The sequence below is a fragment of the Ixodes scapularis genome, unplaced genomic scaffold, assembly GCF_016920785.2.
Source record: "Ixodes scapularis isolate PalLabHiFi unplaced genomic scaffold, ASM1692078v2 PGA_scaffold8__174_contigs__length_109621045, whole genome shotgun sequence".
Classification (NCBI taxonomy): Eukaryota; Metazoa; Arthropoda; class Arachnida; order Ixodida; family Ixodidae; genus Ixodes; species Ixodes scapularis.
Window position 1 is genome coordinate 53,876,335 of NW_024609883.1, and position 6,000 is coordinate 53,882,334.

Below are 6,000 nucleotides of genomic sequence, written 5' to 3' on the forward strand. Positions count from 1 at the left end.
TGTTTTTGAAAAATCAAGAAATATGCAGTCCACATGAAATTCCTGATCATAAGTAGTATGAAAATCGTTAGTAATAATAACCAATTGTTGTTTCGCCTGAAAACTTATTTCTGACACCATGTTGAGCTGTGGAAAAAATGAGCTTGATTGAAGAAAGTTCACAAGTTGTGAGTAACCTGTGTGTTCGAAAATCTTACGAAAAATGCTGGTTAGTGAAATTGGCTAGTAATAATTAGGACACTGATTATCGCTGGCTTTGAACAGAGATATTACCTTTGCAATTTTTCAGTCATTGGGTAAAACTACAGAATTTAATGATTGTTGAAATATACGTGTAATTATTAGTGGAATGAGCTGACTTGCTGCTTTCAGACTTTTTTAGTTTATTTCTTCCGTACCAGTGAATGAGGACAGCTTAAGACCGAATATAACTTTCGAAACATCATCATGATTGCTAAAAATATAATTCATTAATAAAACTTTTTGGCATCATGAGATGGATTTGGATTCCTTTGGAGATTAGAAAAACACCTGATGAAAACTTCCTTGAAGCTTGAAGCACACAAAAATTCTTCAGTGCTAAATTCATCTACACTTCTAAGCGAAGTGAAATGTGGCTCACCCCCATGTCCACACACAACATTCCAGAATTATCAAGGATTATTTAGTAACATTTATGGCAAATCTGGTTATACAAATTCAGCTTCCCGTTTTTCATAGCATGTTTGTAAGCAACAGCAGCGTCGGCGTATTTGTGCCAGCGACCTAGACAGAACGTAGCCTTAGCGACTTTAAATAAGCGTTCCTTTTAATGCGAAAGCATAAACTGGTCCCATGGAGCGAGCGGACGTCATCAGCTTTGAAGCGCGCCATACGGCATCTAAAATCCTTTCTCCAAGTGAAGCCAGCTCCCAGCTATGAAACCACGCGAAAAGCCTAGACAACAGGAACTAGTTTCCCGGACCCCAAGGGAGCGGAGTAAAGCTCATGGATTTCGGCTTCAGTCCCATTGGCTGGCGCGCGTCGACGAGGGTTCCACCGGCCACTGCGCATCAGATTCAACGAGCGCGCCACCTCATGGCGCTGCGTGTCCGCGAGGCAGCGGCTCCACAGTTTGTCGCCATAGGTCAGCGCGTCGAGGACGGAGCGCGCGCTCGACCGTCGACACAAGTACGCAGCAGACGAAAGAAGGGAGCGGTAGAGCGGCGTACAGGCTTTCGCATTCGCAACTCATAAGAATTGTTTAGGTGTACCTCGGGCCTTTTTGTCTTAAGTCTTAAGCGCCGTTCACACTCTTGCGACCGAGTTAGACCGAGAGAGGCCAGACCGGTTTTTAAGCCTTTTGCGACTTCTTAGGACCGGCTCCACTGCAGCGGAGCTTGTCCTAAGAGATCGCAAGAGGCTTCAAAACCGGTCTGGTCTCACCGTTTTACTCGGTCGCAAGAGTGTGAACGGGCCTTTAGGCGCATTCTGTTAAACCATGGTTAACAGGAATTCCCAATTTTGGTTTTAAATTTAATATACTTTTCAAAATGAGAGCGAATCTTTTTTTAAAGAAGGGTCTAGTTTGTTTTGACTGAGTGCTCGAAAAAGTTTTCAAAATAAAAATCCAGGAAATCACATAACTCAGCATTAAAAGCATCATGTTATCTCTGCTATATTCACGAATAACTTTTTGTTTTGCTTATTAGTACTACTCAAAGAAATAGAGAGTGCAAAATATAGCAACGAACGATCACTACGGCCCGGGATACAGGCTATTTGGACGAGAATATTAGGAACCGGACTCAGAATGAGCTTCAAAATATTCGATGTGGTGGCCGTCGTTATATATTGAGCGGTTACTAGCTGACAAAAATAGAACTCGGACAGCACGCCCAATCATTTCGCGCAATCTACTGAAAAATAATTAATGTAGGGACAATCCGAACTTGAAACAGTGTGAGGAAACTTAAAGTCCCCCATTAACAGTAGAAATGTATTTAGAACACCTGTTACACTAATGTTCAACACATCATGCGGTCCATTGTAAGAGTCAGGAGAACATAAAGGAGGGCGGTAACAACATCCTAGAATGAGCCTTTGATGCTTAGTGGTGATGCAGGCAAAATAAATTATATCGAGAGGTCTATCATTATTTACAATGAAAGACGGGATACAATCACTAACACCTACTAAAGCACCACCGCCGTTATGTTGTTTTCTGTCATTCCGAAATGTAGTAAAGCGTTTTTGTACAAGAAAAAACTCAGAATATTTTATTTTCGCTGAAAGCCACGTCTCGGTTAATATAGAAATGTTAGCATCGCAAGTTTCGATAATGAAACATAACTCCTCTCATTTTTTTTTTCCTTTTATGCGAAAGCAAAAACAGTCTTATGGAGCGAGCTGACGTCGTCAGCTTTGAGGCTGTGCCAAACCGCACCTGAAATCCCTTCTCCAAGTGAAGCCAGCTCCGAGCTATGAAACCACGCGAAAAGCCTAGCTAAACGGCACCTAGTTTCCCCGATTCCAAAGGAGCGGAGTAAAGCTGATGTATTTTCGGCTTCGGTACCATTGGCTGGCGCGCGTCGGCGAGGCTCCCATTGGCCGCTGCGCGTCAGTTTCAACGACCGCCACCCCATGGCGCTGCGTGTCCGTCAACGCGCCAGTAACAGGAAACATCCAACGTCAAAGCGGCGAGGAGAGGGCGCGCTCTGCCGTCTATGCAAATACTGCTGCAGACGAAATAAGCGAGCGGAAGAATTACGTGCATGCTTTCGCATTCGGAGCTAAAAACAAGTGCCTAGGTGTACCTCGATTCCCCCTTTTTTTTTTTTTATCAAACTGCTTATGTTAGTAAAAATAATAGATACGTTATATAAAGACAGACGCTGTCCACTACCCCTCACTCACTGCTAATCAGACGCACGTGTCGCCTAAGTTTGGGAAGCCAAAGGATCCGTAGCTCGAGATGTATGCGGGCGAAATGATTCCGTGACGTGGCGAAGCACATGATAATAAATATAGCCCTTATCGTTAATAAGCAATTTGTCATAATTAAGCTTAAATGTAGAACCATTAGATTCGCCAAATTCAGTTAAGTTCCTCCGCGCAGAACGTGTCGTAGTAGAGAAATCCTCGCTAACACCAATGTTAGCTTAAAATTGGACCTTAGTTGCACTACTTGTTCTTTTGTTGACTGTTCTGCATTTGTTGGCAACGAACTGCTCTAACCTGCGTGCGCGCTCCATTTTATATGACAGCATGTTTATAGCAAAATCTGCCCCTCTATAAACGCAATCCGACAAAACATGTTTAATCCTTACTTCTACGTGTGCCGAGATTTCTTCGGCACTATCGGAAATCCCGTAAAAAAGGATGTTATTTCGTCGTGACTGATCCTTCATTTCGTCGAGCCGAGTCTGAAGCATGGCATATGCTTTCCTCTGTTTCACGCTTTCGTGAGTTATGGCTTTCAATTCAGTTTCTGATTCTCAACTGTCACAAGTCGTCCGACAATTTTAATTAATTTTTTCTTGGGTGATTTGTTCTACTCCGTTTTATTTCCTTATTGGAGCCTGTTAAAGATGTTTGACCAGTTTCAAAACCTTCACACCTAAAATTAAGCTCGCTTAATACTTGTAACATTTGTGTGAATTGTGGCACCGACTCAGCACTCATACGATCAGGATTTGATTCTATGTCACCGCAACAGAGTAATGACCAAAAAAAAAAAAACAAAAAAAACATGATTCGACTTAAGGTTGCAAAACATGTAGACAGAACAGCTGCCAAAAAAAATGGCTGTCTAGACAATAACAATAACTTTGGTCATCATTAAAGCCTATCTGGTTAAAGAACAGCTTGTGAGGCATCGTGATTGTGCTCCTGCCACTCTGCCCACTGATGAAGTTTTAGGGTCGACGTGCTTTTATAGCCTCCAATAAAGATGCTGACGTCCTGCGCATAGGTCGGCATTTTAAGCTGTCCTCACTCAAACTCACGATCACCATTTTTTCCTCAATCAGAACTCACGCCCACTCACGATCACGATTTATTCAAAATAGGGTCATCACCCGGACTCACCCTCACGGTTCAACGCAAAACCAAAACTCACTCGCCGTCATCATCACGGTCGTCACGCTCACAGATCATCACGGTCATCACGCTCACAGGTCATCACGAATCATCAGACTCACAGGTCCTCACACTCACAGATCCTCACGGTCCTCACACTCACAGGTCATCACACTCACAGATCCTCACGGTCCTCATACTCACAGGTCATCACGGTCCTCACGGCACTCACACACACAGCTCCTCACGGTCCTCACTTTCACAGGTCATCACGCTCATCACACTCGCAGGTCCTCACGGTCCTCACACAGGTCTTCACGCTCGTCACAATCACAGGTCCTCACACTCACAGGTCCTCACGCTTGCCGGTTGCTTTCTTTTGTTTCTCTCAAGCCGTTGGTTTGTCTTCGCGTGAGTTGTGCGGCGGGGAAACTACCCCAAAACAGTGAGCATCTGAGCCACTAATCCAAATTGAAAAGAATGTACTCTGTTAATGTTTATGCCCCGCACATTTCTACTAAATTTCGTAAACCTGGATGAGTTACGAAAGAAACTAAATGCAAGCTGACGAAAGTGGGTGCGTTTAACTTTCGCCTGCTGACAAGGGCGGCGGAAAAACACAAACGCGACTTCCGACCGGTTACGCAGACAACGTAGCAGTGATTAGAGCATCGCCTCGCTGTGCCATTCCTCGCTCATTTATACACAGATAAGCAATTACTTCATATATCACCCCCGTTTTTTTTTTTTTTGTGCCACCCACACGTAATTCTACGGAAGTTTATGCAGAATGTATACATAGTAAACATATGCATCGACCATTTTTTTTTCTTGGGGCGAGGGGGGGGGGGGGGGGAGGGGAGGGCGGAAATATTATGTACGGTGGTTTCACGTGACGACGGTTTGAAATCTCACCATAATCCCTGTTGACAGTGGTGTCTGTCAGTCGTATGCTATTCTATGAACAGAGGCCGCGGTGGCCGAGTTTTCTTCTCACTCGAGTTGCTTCTGCTTTTGTTGGTCGACCGTGCTTGCCGGAATAGGCTGCGATTTAGGGAATCATCGGCCGGCATTGTTTTTCAGTCATTTCGGCCTTTATAAAATACTGTCAGCATTTATTATCTTGATACATGCTGCCGTCCTTGAATTGATTTCGTTTGGATTGGTTTGACTTTGGCATGACTTTGCTTGGTTTGGTTTGGGGGTTTGGGGACGTCCCCACGTGGCTCTTTGTCGCGCTCTCGATGATGTAGGGCGCGCCACTTTCTATGTGGCAAGCCGCGTCATTCTTGACGCGCAGTTTTATAATGGGCATTCAGTTCGTCGAACAAGGTTTCATAGACAGATTGTTTCAGCGACACTGCGATGTTTCATCGGAAGATCGTTTCTTCGACGTTTGTTTCATCGATGTGTCATCCGAAGATCGTTTCTTCGACATTCGATGCTCGACACAGCTTACTACTCAGCCACCATATTACTACATTTCGTCGACACTTTTTGTTTTTTTTTGTTTTACTCGTACGTCTAGACGACATTTCTTTTTCTCTCTCTTTCATCGACGCGGCGTTGGCTCCTTGACGTCATGCGTTCTTCGCGTGTTCGCAGCACACTAGTGTCCGCTTTGGACAGGGCGCAGGTGGCGGAAGCGCAAATGCTCCTCACTCTTTGTACGCATGCAGTGCAGTGTGCTGTGCGTGGTGTTGGCTGTGCGCTTACGTCGCTTACGTTGCTGGAGTGGTGCGTGCGGTGCGGCGGCCTTTTGCACACGTATGGCGGTTTGGGCGCGTGCTCGGTTTGTCTATACTTCGTCTCACCCTACGATGAACTAAATGCGGAAGCTACGAACCGCCAGATCCAATCACGAGCCATTTATACATTGCGTGGTATTTCGCTTCGATGCACGTATCGGTGCCGGCATCTCGGATCACTGATGGGAATGGG